Source organism: Canis lupus, chromosome 18 (genome assembly GCF_011100685.1).
Source record: "Canis lupus familiaris isolate Mischka breed German Shepherd chromosome 18, alternate assembly UU_Cfam_GSD_1.0, whole genome shotgun sequence".
Lineage (NCBI taxonomy): Eukaryota > Metazoa > Chordata > Mammalia > Carnivora > Canidae > Canis > Canis lupus.
In genome coordinates, this window is record NC_049239.1 from 4,568,176 (window position 1) to 4,585,474 (window position 17,299).

General features: G+C 34.9%; 1 long non-coding RNA gene across 2 annotated transcripts in view; it reads right to left on the reverse strand.

The window, feature by feature from the left end:
• LOC111090861 overlaps positions 1-17,299 on the reverse strand; it is a 71,503-nt gene that overhangs the window by 29,841 nt on the left and 24,363 nt on the right. The window lies entirely within an intron of this gene.

The window sequence follows — 17,299 nt, forward strand, 5'->3', positions numbered from 1 at the left end:
AATTATATGGTCATATAAAATATTATCTATCATATATATGCATCAGGATATTTTTCTAATTATAACTATTTCAGCTTCTCATAAGAGGAGAGAATTCACTGGCCACTCAAGTTTGGCAGCCATTTCTCATTGGAAATTAAAAAGTTGTTATGCAACTTGCCCTATATGTTGGCTATAGCAAGAGAATGAACTGATCTTGATAATGTGAGTATTCTGGCTCTTTGACAGATAAATTATTCATTATGAATTAATGTCAGAACAGTGGGTCAGACAGCTTTTTAGTGATCCAAACTCAAATTGCTGACAAATGAAGTTCCTTGTTCTTTCAAGCCTGAAGTTCAAAGTTTTGAAAACATAATGAGCATTTCTACGTGTGGTCACTTTGGAAGCAGCTTTTTAACTTTCCTTGGAGGGCACACCCAGCTCTACCAGAAAAGCAAAAATTTTCTTCTCCATTATAAAATAGCACATTATAAATATGACCACCTATTTGTTTCAACCTCATCAGGCTTGATGGTTCCTTGGGCATTCAGGCACTCAGAAGTTTCTTCGCTCAGTAGTGGGTAATCATTGGCCCTAAAATAAATGCCTAAACAAACCCACCTGTCAAATATCAAAAGCCAACCCTAAGGGATCAAACTGCTTCCAACAAATTTAACTGTGCTGTATGAAAAAAACGCAAGAATATTACAAGAAGACAAATTGTACAGCATCAAAAAAGTAAAATGCACAATGCCTGCCATCAAATCAAACATTACCAGACATGCATAGAAGGAAAACCATATCACACATTAAGAGAGGAAAGCCAATCAATCTGAGCTGATCCAAAACTGACACAAATGTGAGATTTAGCAGAAAGAAACATTAAAATGGTTGTTATAAATCTATTGCTTGTGTTCAAATATTACAAAGAAACAGAAAAAATATTTTAAAGATGAGCCTGATAGTACTTCTAGACAAGAAAACTACAATGTCTGAGAGGTGAAAATTATAGTGCACAAGATTAATGTCAGATTAATGGCAGCTGTAGAAGAGAATAATCGTAAACTTAAAGATATATCAACAGAAACTATCCAACATAAAGCAGAGAGAGGAAATCAAATTCAAACAAGTGAAAAGATTTTCCATGAGCTGTAAAAATGATTAAAGGGCCTTATAAATGAATAATTTGAATCTCAAGAATGGGAGTTGGGACAGAAAATATAAAGAAATGTTTGGGCAAACCTTCCAAATTTGTTAAAAAAAATTAACCTCAGATTCAAGAAGTTCCACAGAGCCCAAGCACAAGAAATATGAATAGAACTGCACTAAAGGCACATATGCTCAAAATAATAAGATAATAATCTCAAAATTGTGGAGGGGCCATCACACAGAGAGGAACAAAGATGTGGATGAGAAAAGAAATGTCTTACTGGAGGCAATGTTAGTGAGAAAGTGAGTAGAATCCTAAAAATATTGAGAAAAAAACAAAAACAAACTGTAAATCTAGTACTTGATATACAAAGATAATATCTCTCAAAAATGATGATAAAATAATTTTTCAGACTTACTAGCCCAAGAGAATATATATTACCAGTACAAATGCTCCATAAGGAATGTTCTAAAAAATTATTTCAGGGAAAAGAAAATTATACCACATGAAAATCAAGAACTATATTAAGGAATAGATATATATATAAAAAATATTTCCTCTGGAATTTAAATATTTTAAAATATAATTGACTAATTAAAAACATAACAATGTGTAGGAGGTTTGTAACATATAAATAAGTAAATCACATGGAAATAGCAGCACAAAGTGTGAAAGGAGAGAGATGGAAGTACAGTTTTAAAGGTTTTTATACTATATGTGAAACACACATAGAGGTGGACAGGATAAACCTTTTATTAAAAGAGCTAAAGACAGATGCGTGGGTGGCTCAGTGGTTGAGCGTCTGCCTTTGACTCAAGGCGTGATCCTGGGGGATCCAGTCCCACATCAGGCTCCCCGAAGGGAGCCTGCATCTGCCTTTGCTTGTGCCTCTGCCTCTCTCTCTATGTGTCTCATGAATAAATAAATAAAATCTTAAAAAAAAAGAGCTAAAGGTAATTATCCAATAAGAGAAATAAAATGAAAAAATCAAATAGGCTCATTAATTAAAAAAAGAAAGAACTGGGGACAAAGAACAGATAGGAAAAAGAAAACTAGTAAAACAATAATAGACACACTTAATCATTTAATTACTCACCTTAAATACAAAGAATAATATTTCTCCAATTAGAAGATAGATGGAATAAATAGCAATGTTCAAATATACTCTGCTTATAAGAGACACATGTTAAATTTAAAGACATAAACAGGTTAAAAGTAAGAGCTATTACTCTGTTGTACACCTGAAACTAATGTCACCTTGTATGTCAACTATAATTTGATAATAAATACAAAAAGTAGCAGCTTAGAAAATATTCATTGGTAACACTAATTAAAAGGTAGTGGGACATATATATTAGGGTGACCATCACCGAAAAATAAAACAAACAAAAACAGATGATAATGTTAACAAGGTTGTGGAAAAACAGGAACCTTGTACATTGCTGGTTAGGAATGTAAAATACTGCAGCCACTATGGGATACAGTTTATTTCTCAAATAAATAAGCATAGAATTACCATATGATCCAGCAATTCTCCACTTCTGGGTAGATGTCCAAAGAATTAAAAGCAGGGACTTTAACAGATATTTGTACATTCATGTTCTTAACAATATTATTCAAAATAACCAAAATTGTAGAAGGAATACATGTGTCATCCACAGAATAATGGATAAACAAAATGTGTAACACACATAAAATAGAAAGTTATAAAAAAAATAGAAAGTTATTCAACCTTATAGAAGAAGGGTAATTTTGACACATGCTACAAAAGAGATGAAACTTGAGGACATTCTGTTAAGTGAAATAAGCCAATAACAAAAAAACAAACACTGTATCATTCTACCTATGATTTTCCTAGAGTAGTCCCAAACCTAGAGAGAGAAAGTAGAACTGTGTTTGCCAGGGGCTGGAGGAGGAGGAATGGGAAATTATTGCTAAAGGGGCCAGAGTTCTAGTAGGGAAAGATTAATAAATTTCTGAAGATGAATGGAGGTGATGGTTGCACAACAATGTGGATGTGATTAATGCCACTTAACCATACACTTAAGAATGGTTAAAATGGTAAATTATATCATATGTATATTTTCACACAATAAAAAATAAATCAGGGTGGCTATGATAATATTGAACAAAGTACATTCAGGAGCACAGAAAATTATCAAGAATAAAGAAGGACATTCCATGAAGGTAATAAATCAATTCATCAAGAAGATGTAGTTTGGATACCTTGCACCAAAATGTCAATATTTATGAGACAAAAACTGAAAAAATAACTAGAAAAATCTGGGGATCCCTGGGTGGTGCAGCGGTTTGGCGCTTGCCTTTGGCCCAGGGTGCGATCCTGGAGACCCGGGATGGAATCCCACATCGGGCTCCCGGTGCTTGGAGCCTGCTTCTCCCTCTGCCTGTGTCTCTGCCTCTCTCTCTCTCTATCTGTGACTATCATAAATAAATAAAAAAAAAATTAAAAATAACTAGAAAAATCTGCAAGTGTAACTGCGATTTCAACAACAATTTCTCAATAATCAATAGGTTACAGAGACACAAGAAATATTTTATGTAATTGACATAAATCATCCCACTCTAACATAATTTTTCAATGAGGATGAATATGAGTTATTTACCAAGATACATCAAATCCTCTGCTATAAATCAAATATTAATAAATTTAAATACATTTAGGTAAATAAAATGTATTTGTTGACCACTATTAATTCTCTGACCACAATTAATTTAATTTAGTAATAGAAATTTAACTAACTTAAATTTAGTAATTTAACTTAGTAATAGAAAGATATCTGTAAAATCCCTAAATGTTTAAAACTAAATAGCACACTCTTAAATAATGTTGGGTTAAAGAAAAATAATAGATTAGAAATAATTAAATAATTGGAATAGAATTAGAATAGATAAAATAAATAGGATACTATAATTAGAATAATAATTTCTAATTAAACCAAAATGTTTTAAAAATTACCATAAAAAAATTACCATAACATGTGGAATGCTGTTAAAGTAGCATTTGGGAAAAAGAATAGCATTGGATATGTAATTCAAAGGAAGACAGCTCAAGTCAACTCAGATTTTACCTAAAAACAAATATTTTAGAAAAAAAATAAAACCACTAAATCCAAAATAAGGAGAAACAATGAAGGAAAATTAAGATGGGTGCGAAAGGTCAGGATTGCTAAGTTCTCTATGTGTGTCATGACCTACACTCTTCCTTGTTTGGTTTTAAAACTTTCCATCTGATGTCAAATAACCCTCCATCAGCCACAATAACTAAACATTTTGGTTTAATTAGAAATTATTATTCTAATTATTGTATCCTATTTATTTTATCTATTCTAATTCTATTCCAATAATAATAACTCACAACCTGCAATAGTTTTGATGCCCATTTTCACCAGCAAACCTTAGCTATTTTTTCAAGGAAAAGAGTATATTTTGTTATAGTATTTATGTATTAAACACTTAACATGCACAAAACTGTGTATTTAACATGCATAAACATCTCTTTAAATTGTACTAATTACATATTGTTTTAATGTGTCCATGATTCATCTCTGTCTTTTTTTTTTTTTTTTTTGAGTTGAGAGAAACTAACACCATTCATTTCATTAACAATGTAGATTGGATCGCACAATTTTTCATAACATGGTAAATTTTACGGAAACATATAGTGCATTATGGCAGGATCTGCTATAGATCCATAGAAGCAGAGCACTCCCTTGTCAAAACTAGAAAGAATGAACTATTAGTATGTGAAGTCATTACTACTCAGACCATGGGTAGCAAAAAGATAATAAAAGACTGTTATGTACAACTCCATGCCCACAAATTTGATAACATCGATAACTCCAGCTTTATTTTTGTTAAAATTAATAAGGTCTATATCCCTTTACTTTTCATATCTAGGTATTTACATTCAATGTGGATTTCTTGGAGGCAGTGTAAAGTTGTCTTGTAGTTTTATATACTGTAAATCTTTTAATTGGTGTATTTCAACATTCACATTCAAATTATTACTAAGTTGGATTGATATTTACCAAGTTTATATCTGTTATCTGTTTGCTGAAGCTGTTTTTGGTTCTTTTTAAGAATTTCTCTCTTACTCTCCTTACTTGCTTATTTTTAATTGTGTTATATGTTAACATATAATTTGCCGTCTTGACCATTCCTTTTAAATTTTTTTCTATTTTTTAAAAGATTTTATTTATTAAGTATGTATGTATGTATTTATTTAAGAGAGAGAGAGAGAGAGAATGTGCAAGCAGGGAGGAGGGACAGAGACGTAGAATCTCAAGCAGACTCTGCACTGAGCATGGAGCCCAACTCAGGGCTCAATCTCACAACCCTGAGATGAAGCATGAGTCGGCTGCTCACCTAACTGAGCCACCCAGGCACCCCCCATCTTGACCATTCCTGAGGGTACAGTTCAGGGGTATTAAGCACATTCACACTGTTGTGTAGCCATCAGCACTATCCATCTTTAAAACTCTTTCATCTTGCAGTGATGAAACTTTGAACCTATTAAATGACAACTCCACGCTCCCCATTCCCCGTTAGCTCCTGGCCCGCAGCATTCTACTTTCTGACTATAGATTTGATAACTCCACATATGTCATATAAGTGGAATCATGCAGCACTTGTCTGTTTGTGACTGGCTCCTTTCATTTAGCATAATGTCTCCAAGATCAATCCATATCATAGTATGTGTAAAATTTCTTTCCTTTTTCAGGTTGAATAATATTCATTTTATGTATATATGCTTTATCTGGTTTTATTTTATTTTATTTATTTATTTTTTTATCTGGTTTTAATTGAGCATTTTATAAGATCCAGTTTTCTCTCCCTATACACTGTTTTTCTTAACAGAAACAGTGGTTGCTAAGACTTGTCAAGACACATTTACAACTAATATAAATCCACTTTCAAAAAAATCATACCACTTCTTGTTTATTACAAATACCATGTCACAGGGGATCCCTGGATGGCTCAGTGGTTTAGTGCCTGCCTTTGGCCCAGGGTGTGCTACTGGAGACCCGGGTTTGAGTTCTGCATTGGGCTCCTGCATGGAGCCTGCTTCTTCCTCTGCCTGTGTCTCTGCCCCTCTCTCTCTGTCTCTCATGAATGAATAAATAAAATCTTAAAAAAAAAAATACCATGTCACAGAATATCCCCAATCCTTCCTCCTATTCCTTATGATATTGCTGTCATTCATTTCACTTAGCTGTATGTAATCACCCAATACATTGCTATAATTATTTATTTTCATCTATTTCATGAACTATGATATTTTATTTTATGTTTATTTATAATACTCTGATGGTCTTCTTTTTTTTTTTTTAATGTGGGTCCAATTTATGTCCTATTATCATCGTCCTTCTCTGTGAAGAGCTTATTTTAACATTTCTTGAAATGGGGGTCTACTGACAACAAATTTCCTCAGTTTTTGCTTGTTTGAGGAATGTTTATGTCTACCTTTGAAAGATAATTTCACTGTACACATATCTGTTTTCCTTTTTTTTTCTCTTTGCTTTCTTTCAACACTTTAAATACTTTCCACTTTCATCCATTTTCCATGGTTCTTAAAGACCAGTGTAGAATCCAAAGTAATTATTCTTATCCTTATTACTTCATAGGTAAGAGTTTTGTTTTGTTTTCTGGCTTCCTTCAAGACTTTCTCATTCATCGTCTTTGGCTTTCTGCAGTTTGAAAGAAAAATATAACTAGGTGGATTTTTTTTTATCGTGCTTAGTGTGCTCCATGTACCTTAATCACTGCTTATATTATCCATTTGTTCTTGCATGTTGTCTATTTTTTTCTATTAGAGTCATTAACATATTAATTTAATTATGTTAAATTTCATATCTTAATAATTCAAAATATATATTATATTGCATCTGGTTATGATGTTTGTTTGTTTTTTCAGACTTTTTCTCTTGTCTCTGGCATCCCTTATAATTTTTGCTAAAAACTAGATATGAGGTATCAAGAAATAGGATCAATGGTATTTAGGCTTTCAGTGTCAGGTTTTATGCTAATCTGGCTAAGAATTGTCCTATGTTTAGTATTTGTTTTAGCTCTTGGTGTCAGAGTCTTCAGTTTCCCCTAGTTTCCTTGTTTTCATATTTTTTTCCATTTCTGTCTTTGGATTTTTCTTAAGTACTCCCAGTAAGACTCAGAGTAGTTTGTGGAGAGGATGGAACTTTGTTACAGAGAAAGCTCTACAACATTCCAAATGGTTACTTTTTCCCTCCCTCTGCCCAGAAAAGGAGCAGATTTTTCCTCTGATCTTTACCATGAAATCCATATGGATATCCTGGAGACAAAACCTATGTATGTGGGCACCTCTTCAACACTATATCCTCAGGAGTTTTCAAGGTAAGCCATACTCATCCTTCAGCAATTCATCAAAATTATCATTTCAGAGTTCTTCCCAGTTGTTGGCTGCAGCCACTTCTGCTCTTGGTTAGCTTATCTCAACTGTGAGTCTCCATATTTGCCTATATCTTGAGTTTTGGGGCTGGTGATTTGCCCAGTGATTTCATTCTCCGATGGAGCTAAATTGTTGATTTTCAGTTTTTTTCAGTTTTTTTTTTTTTCTTGTAAGGATGGATAACAACTTTCAAACACTTTATATGCCAAAACTAAAAAGTGCTTCTCTTTGATTTCATCTTCATTGTATACACAAAGTATTACTATTCTTGGCTGCCCATCTCTCTTGGCCTTATGTACACCATGTTTAATTAACCATCTCTGTACGTTTCTCCAAGTCAGAAACCTCTGGCTGTCACTCAGAATTTGATGCTCATTAGGATAATTGTGTCCATTTGCTTCCTACAGTTAAGCTCTGCACACATATCATTACGGCATTCCCTCATACCTCATGCTACAGACTGCTCATCTTCCTCGGTCATCCCAACCTGAAGAGGTCAGCAACCATGAAACCTCTCAATGATTATGCTATTACGCCACGAGAGTGGTCTTCATTTTTTAGTAAACAGTGCATGCTCTGTGGTCTGCCATGGAAGGGTAGCCAACTGGTGGGCTTGTCAGTCATATGTAATAAAACTGCTGGCATGGCAACTTCCCTAAGTGTTTTGATTATTTTCCTCTGCTCTATATCCTTCCTGGAAGCACTTATATTCTCATTTCATTTAATAATTTTCTACAAGACTCCAAGAATATTCTGTAACAGGTTTTATAGCCATATCTTCTAAGGTTCTTTTTAAAGATATACTCATCTTTGTCCTCCTTCTACTTTGGTAAAATCTTTCTTATCTAGATTAGTATTCCCATTCTCATTGCATAATCCAGTTGCATGCTTAGCTGATGACTGTCAGTGCATGTTAGCTAGCTAGGTCTTGTGTCTCCAGTTGTGTGTGGTCCTTTTTTATTCCCAGTAGATACAGCACATCTCTGGCTGAATTAGTTATTGGTCTTTTGGGCAGAAGCCCAGTAGCCTTTGCTCCTGTCTGGGGAGCTTGATGTCTTGAAAGGCAGAGTTCTTTTCATTGTCTACAAGGAAACATCAAGCATTCCCTTTAAACAGAAAAGAGTGAGCTATTTCAATGGTCTAATGATTGAGAGCACATCTGGAATCTCAAGGTTCTCAAGTGCTTCAATCTAGATATTATGGTTGTAGTCTTCAGGTCCCAATTCTTCCAAAAAATTAGATCCTTGAACTGGAATTAGGGACTTACTGGGATTCATAACTCTTTTGGAACTCACCTACCCCATAATTAAGTCCTGGTCCTGATACTCTGTATTCTTCACTCATGCTATGGAAAATAATTATTCCTTTTTAAGCCATAAATTGGTAATTATTTTTATTATTTTTTACCAAAATATCAAGGGCACCCAAGAACAAATATTTAATTCCATAATATTTATAAGAATTACTTCCTCATATTTCAAACCTGACATATTACCAGCTATAGACATCCTACCGCATTTTTCATTAGTAAAAATTTTATCAATTGCTCTATGGCATCATCCCAAGGGCTATTTGTATTTTATCTACCACCAGCAGTGGGAGCCAATTAGTCAGTAGGTGATTCAACATTGAAATCCTATTTTGGAGTTTTTTCCTATGGCTACTTGCAAGGAAAAAAAAAGAAAGTTTTAGAACAACTGCCTGGAAGTAGATTTTGACTGAGAATGATTTTTAAGGGATTTACTGGGGAAGCAACACCTGTACAGAATGGGGGAAGCAGGATTGCATATAAAGATACATAGAACTGTCATGGAGTTCAAAGATGGACAAGAACTGCTATTTTGTTTAAGATTTTATTTATTATTTATTTATTATTATTATTTTATTTATTTATTCATGAGAGACATGGAGAGAGAAAGGCAGAGACACAGGCAGAGGGAGAAGCAGGCTCTATGCAGGGAGCCCAGTGTTGGACTCAATCCCCATACTCTGGGATCAGGCCCTGAACCAAAGGCAGATTCTCAACCATTGAGCCACCCAGGCATCCCAAGACCTGCTATTATGGGGAATTCCAGAGTGGCATCAAAGTTTGACTATGTTCTGAATTGAGGTGAAAGGACCAGAACTTGTACTTCATATTGACTATTCACTTAAGAGGAATTGACCCTGGAGCAAGTCAACCTCTCTGGCCAATTCCCAGAGAGCAACTGCAAGCTTGGAGTCAGCCCTCCTGGGAAGAACAGGACAAAGAACTTGGGTCTTTCAAATGGCATTGGGTGGCATGACCCAGTATCCATTTACTAATTACTATCAAGAGAATGTGCTCTTATTCTGAAACTGCACTTTGCAAACTCAAATTAATTAGTCATGCCACCCTATTTTAACAACATATGACAATTGTATAATGATTCATATTTGTCAAGATCTTTTTCCCTATCACATTACAGTGACTTTCTTACCAGTTGTACCAGTATTAAGTTCCCTCAAAGATGCCCCTGAGCCCACTATGGAGGGTGTAAGAAAGGTCCAAGAGGTAAGGTTCTATGTCCTCAGCCTTGTTTCAACAATGCAGCTCTGCATTTTTTTTTTATGCCCTGAAAATATTCTTAACACTTCGCTTAATGCATTATTTGCTACTAAATATGCTAAACAGATTTTAATATACTGTATTATTGAATTTTATAAATAATCCACATTGACAGAGGACCAGATAGATACAAGGAGAAAGATATATTTGCTCAAATATACCAGACTAAGAGGCCACAGGATAGACTTTGAAACCCAGTTAGTCTAAATCTAAATATAGTATTGCTCTTTTCATACAACCTTTAGAACTGTTGGAGGAAGTCATTTATTTAAATTCTGTTATTAAGAAAAGTAATTAATTATCTGAGTTATTTTGAGTGTCGATCATTATAATCCCATCAGCTTCTATATTGGTTCAAAAAATCTAAATATCCACATTACTTGTTTAATATGGAGTTGAGGTTTCCTGAAGTACCCGTACTGTTCCTTTGATTAGTTCTATGTTTTTTTTCCTAAATCACTTTATTTTTATAGAACACACTGTATAATATTATAATTAAATATGAAATTTACATATGTATTGAGATATTTTTGACCAGCATGGATGTATATACCACTTTGCTTTCTGGATAAGTGCCTATAGAAAACCATTCTTGTCAACTTTAATTTCAAGCTGCTTCAATGGAAAAAGGAAGTGAGATCCTGAGCAGATGGTCGTCATCACATAATCCAGTTTAAAACCCTACAAAGGGACACAGAACTTACTATAGTACTTAAAATCTATGAATGCATTTTGGACAAATGGAAATAAAATAAGGATAAGTAGAAAAAATGCTTTGCTAATTTGTTGTTAAAGATTGAAAGATAAGACTAGGAATATAAAAAATGTAAATTCATAAAGAAAAGAATCTAAGGCTCTAGAAAAATTAGAGTGCTCTAAATTTATGTAATCTTTTTCGTGGCTACTTGGTTAAACACTGGAGGACATGGGTTAATACAACTGGGAATATGTACACCCAAAATATTGTCAATCAAGTCTATTTATTCATAAGTTCCATTCATATCTGTACTATTGTGCTACAAATAAAAGCTAATGGACGTATTCACACTCAGAAGACCATGCCTGTCATCTATAGAAATTTCAAAAATTGCAGTTTATAGCTTAATTCTGTTCAGAAAATCTGCTTTTATTAAGTAATTATTTTATAAATATAATATCCTTCTATTTTATCCACACATACACCCTAGATTCCTAAGAATTGTGTTGACAGTTACCTTAAAATATAATTTTTGGGGCACTTGGGTGGTTCAGTCAGTTGGGCATCTGTCTTTGGCTCACATCATGATCCCAGGGTCCTGGGATTGGGCCCCTTGTAGGGCTCTCTAGTCCATAGGGAGCGTGCTTCTTCCTCTCCTCTCCCCTTCCTTCTCCATTCATGCTTGCTGTCTCTCAAATAAATAAAATCTTTTTAAAAAACATAATTGCTATTAACAAAAATGATGGTAATAAAATTGTCTCATTCTCTCCAGATATCCCACATAAAAAAGTCTAATACACTGCTAATAAATTCATAGATTTAAGGACCCTACAGAAGCAGTTTCATCTGTGGTGTTAATTCTCCAAACTTACTTGTTATTTTCTCCAGGTTTACTTCCTCCTCTCTCCCCCTCCTCCTTCCCACTCCTCTTCCTCCGACTTCTTCCTCTTTTTTCTTTTTCTCTTTCTCCAAATCCACAGGGAATAGAAACTCCTGTACACAGGCCCCTCCCAGATTTCTCCCTATGTATCTCATCTGGCCATTCATCTGTATTCTTTATTATATCCTTTAATAAACTGGTAAATATGAGTAAATGTTTCCCAGAGTTCTGTGAGCCACTCTAGCAAATTAATCAAACTCAGGGAGGGGATCTTTGGAACCTCTGAGGTATAGCTGATTGGTAGGAAGCGCAGGTGCAATCTGGGTTGGTTCCTTGTGTCTGAAATGTGTGTATGGTGTTGTAGTTTCATGAGACTGAGCCCTTAATATGTGAAATATAATCACATCTCTGGATAGATAGTGTGAAAATTAAATTGTAGGATCCCACTTGATATTGCAGAGAATTGCATGTTGTGGGGGAAAAAAACTCCATGCATTTCATGACTAGAAGAGTTCTTTGTGAGCAGTAAAGGAGACTACTCATGGGGAAGGAACACACAGTATGGAAGAACTGGGGTTTTTCCTACACAGGAAAGCAAAATCTGAGGTTTGGTTTTGTTATACAGTGTGACATGAGTATATGTCACTATATCTGTATATCTGACCGGGGAGGAGAGACAGGGGTGTAGCTGCCATTGCTAGTTGGCTTGACTCCAAGTGCCAGCAATTTGGAGATAGCACCTTACTCCCAGGACAGGTCCTATCTCTCTATAGTTACAGCAGAAGCTGACAAACCTCGGTCTTTGTTAGCTCAACAACCAAACTAAGGTAAGTTAGGATAGCCTGTTTGCTGTCAACCATATGCAAATAGATGACCTCTTTTTGTGTGTTGTGGAGGGGAACCTGCCTGCAAGAATCATTCGCTGCTGGTAAAGAAAATGCATCTCTGAATGTACCTCTGTTCAGCCAGCTTCAGTTTGTCTTCTCTATGATAGATGCTCTTCTACTTGATGTATCTTGTACTATTTTTCCTTAAACTCCCACATGGGTGGAAGGTCATGAGCTAGGAAGATACCAATATCCAACGGGATTGGAAAGGTAGAAGTTGCCCATATGCAGGGATTCTAAGTTTTTCTTAAAATGTTACAATTTCATTCTGGTGTAGAGAAAAACAGTTTTTGAAATATCTTGAATGGATATGACATGACACATTCACTTTTAGAGACCATTCTTGTGACTGCATGGAGAGGAGCGAAGGAGTAGGAATCAGAAGATCAGCAGCCTCAAAAACTGCATGTGTACTAATAAAGTGGCAACATATATGGGGAGAAAACATAACACTTGTCATATTTTATAGTTAGAATTGATTCAAGAGAAGATTTATTGAAAAAAGGAATCTGAGAGAGAGGCATCAAATATGTCTATACAGATTGGTACCATTTAATGAGATGGTGTGACTGGTTGTGGAGACTTGTGGGTTGAGAGTTGAAGTTTAGTATGTGAAATCAGGGGCATGCCATCTAATGACATAACTCCAGCAACTCTCTCCTAATGGCTCATCAAATACTTGAAAAAAACATAAATTCATCAAGGGGCAAGGCAAATATTCAGCTATCCTAGAGTCAAGATTGAGTCTTATAAGGTGAGTGTTACTAGTTTTATGAGCACTATCAATGTTAAAATACTCCAGGCTTTTCAATTCACCTGCTATTTTCTTTCATTTAAATAATCTCACACATATTTTTATTTAAGTGAAATTTTGGAAAATGTAGATACAGAGAGAAACAAAATATTACATATTCATACCAACAAAAGGCACAGCTGATATAATTTGATTTATATTTTTAATATGTTTCTCCATATCTTTACATGACTAATCTAAAATTGTGCATACAACGCTACAAACTTTTTTTCATTACAAAGCATCACAATTTTATAGGTAATCATAAGGCATCACTTTGTACTTCTGCATTGTAAGTATATTTCTTACCAATGTGTTAAGGCTGAACCGTTCTATCAAGGGTCATTGGAGATCTATTCATAATAGAATAGGTAAAATGTGATTTCCTTCTACTTCATGATTTATTTATGTTATTAGCTTCTACACATGGAAAAAGTGGTCCAGGTTCACATTAGCATCTCTGTTGAGCAGACAGCAGTGATCAATAAATGCTCAAGTGCCTAATAAGGCCCCAGTGAACTCCCCTCCCCCCACCCTGACATCTTAGTGAGATGGACCCAATTGCCTAAAACATTCCATTCTCTTCATTTAGGCCGGAGAACTGTTTTTCAATGATGACCTTGAGTGAACAATTATTACTCAGTTATTAACCATGGAAATGATCTTCCAAAAATCCTATCACTAAAATATTTACAATATTATCATTGCTTTGCACCTTAGGGAATAATAATAAAGGAAAAAAAATGACTGAAACTATAAGAACAACTAGTTCATAAAGGAGATACAGCTCAGTAACTTTACAATAACCTTGAATTTAAAAAGTGTGTTTATTTCTTTCTGTAGATATACAAACAAATACGCAGTACTTAAGTACGTGCAGAAAAAAGCCTGACACAGAGAAGCAATCTAAGAAAGAACAACAACAACAACAACAAAAAAATGCAGCAAAATCAAAACTGTGCCTTTTGTATATTAGGATATTGATGTTATTATTAGAAAACATATATCATTTTTCACCCAAGCCTTTGTTGTATTTTATGACTTTTTATACATGAAATACATAATTGTTTATAGTTATTTGATCATTTAAATATTGCATGCTATTCATACAACACATTGAAGTTTGAAAATCAACAAAAAAGTACAAACTCCTCAGCTGTCACTTTGGGTTCACATACATATATCCACATAAATAGTTCATTTAATTTTTGTGAGCAGGGCAAAAGCTAGAACAATATCAGACTAGTCAGGACTTTATCTCCAATACACAAAGTAAACAGAAGTCACGGTGTCAAAGAGTAACTTGCTGGTGTTGAATCTAAACTTAGGTAGTTTATTATGTAGTTTGTAAGCACGATGACACTGGGCTTTGATAACTAACCCTCTTTGTTCATCTTCAAAAAAGGGAAATCACAATCAACACAACTGGAACTCACTGGCCTGGCAAGGCTGCTTTTCCCATTTTCAACACCCAAACAAAAATAGAATCTTTGCATTTGAATTTCAAAAGTCTAGGCTTATCTCCCTTCTCTATACCTACACTTTCTCAAACAATTTGGCATACTTGATTAAACTTGTGGCTCCTAATTTCAAATGCATTCTAGTTCATCTTTCTCATTTTATTCCCAGATCAATTTAATTGAATTTCTTGATGTTAGTGTTAGTGAGAAAGAATTTTCTCTGCCCTTCAAGGTCCTTCTGGCTGAGCTAAGAATCAAATTGACATGAGATAGATTAACAGGAGAAAATTAAATTTAATAGTGGATGTATGGGGAATGCACATAGAGTAACATTCTGAAAGCAGTGGGGCAATGTGACACACTCAGGCTAAGGAGAGCATCAGGGGCCTGAAGATACAGAAGAAGAAAAGGCTGTTAGCAAGAAGATGAAAGGAAATGTTTGGAAGAAAAACATTGCCCTATTTAGGTTGATAAGATTTTTTAGGTAAAGATGAGTATTTGTTAATAGCTATCTTCCTTGTAGAATCGGATTGTTGAGGGAGAGATAAAGAGCTTTTCCTGAAACTATTCAGTTTTGATTTCTTTGAACTCAAAATAATATTCAGGCAAAAATGCCCTGTCTTGGGACTACCTTCCTTTGGCCTCTACACTAGCACTCACAATGTTCCAAAATAGCTCTTGGATTACCTGATAGTGCATATAATATCGATGTGACAAATGTTTAGCAAATCTTTATCTTGGTCTCTTTACTTTCATTCCTTGGGGAGCCACCTTTGCTCACATCCCATGAACTCACTGTGTTTTACCTGCAGTGAGGCAGGTAAAGAGGACAGAGCACAATGACTTCTGTATGTGTTTAAATACCTTATTTGCCATCTCTATTGCTATTGTTTTACAGTCTCTACCAGTTTCTGCAGGTCAACAGGCTAGAATATTGGGATTCCATATAACTAGGAGGACATATGAATGCATAGCAGGATCAAAAAGAGAAATGCATAATAATTTTTTTTTTAATTTAGCTCATGTGGTAAACTGAAAAATGTCTTCCAAACATGTCCAAGTTCCAAAGCCTGGAGCCTGTAAGTGTAACGTATGGCAAAAAAGAACTTTGCAGATGTTAATACATTAGGGATCTCTGGGTTGGGAGATTATACTGCATTATCCCCTAGAGACAGAATCACAAGTGTCTTCATAGCACGGAGAAAGTACAATTGCCAGAGAAGTAGGAGGTATGAGGACAAACTAAGAGGTTGGAGAGATGCAGAGAAAGGATATAAACCAAGAAATATGGGCAGCCTCCAGACCATCTCCTAGAGCTTCAAGAAGGAATGAAGCCTTGGCAACACCTTGCATTTAGTCTGATAAAACTGAGTTCAGACTTTTGGCCTCCTTAAGCTAATTAAAAGAATTAATATGTGTTGTTTTCAGCCACTCAGTTTGTGCTAATTTGTTAAAGTAGTCACAGAAACCTAGGACAACCAACTTTGGGTCAAAAAATTAACACAGAAGAGGAATAATCTACAAACTATAAAACGTAAATGTCATGATAAACAGAGGTGGTTGATGTATATATCACACCTAGATGGTATATTATATATCCTGGGGCTGCCATGATGTATTGCCACAAACTTAGTGACTTAAAAACATCAGAAATTTACTCTTGCACAGTTTCAGAGGCTAGAAGTTGGCAATCAAAGTATCAGCAGGGTCATGCTCTCCCTAAAGGCTGTAGGGAAGAAATCTTGCCTCTTGCAGCTTCTGCTGGCTCCAGGACATTCTTGGCTTGTAGTAAATTATTCTAACCTCTATCTCCTCTTCACATTCCTTCTTCCCTGTGTATCACTGCATCTTCCCCTCTTCTCATAAGGATGCCACTCATTAGAGTTAGGTCATGTCATCTGAAGATCCTTAACTAATTACATCTGCAAAGTTCTTCTTTCCAAATGAAGTCACATTTCAAGGTTCCATGTGTACATGAATTTGGGGGGATCCTCATCAGAGTGTATTTATTTTGTTTTATGTTGTTCAAAAATCCCCTACGATATTGAATATAAGAAGGACAAGCAATGCTGAAGTTTGGAGAATATATTAAACATTTTGCATATCATATACAGTTTTGTCCTCACTTCAGAATTCAAAGAGGTCATGCCCCTCTTTGTTCCAGATTAAAAACGGAAGCTAAAGATCTTATAGATATAGGACCAAGGAAAGCATAAAATAATGAAGAGGTGCCAAACTGTAAATCCTGTTTTCCTAACAGTTGGTTGAGTCTGAAATATCAGTAAAGTTCTTTAAAAAATTGTGTTGTTATTGTGTCACCTAGGTGGCTAAATAACAGTTGGTTAAACATCTTTCATGATCTCAGGATCCTGGGATAGAGCCCCACATCAGGCTCCCTACTCAGTGGAGGGAAAGGGAGAA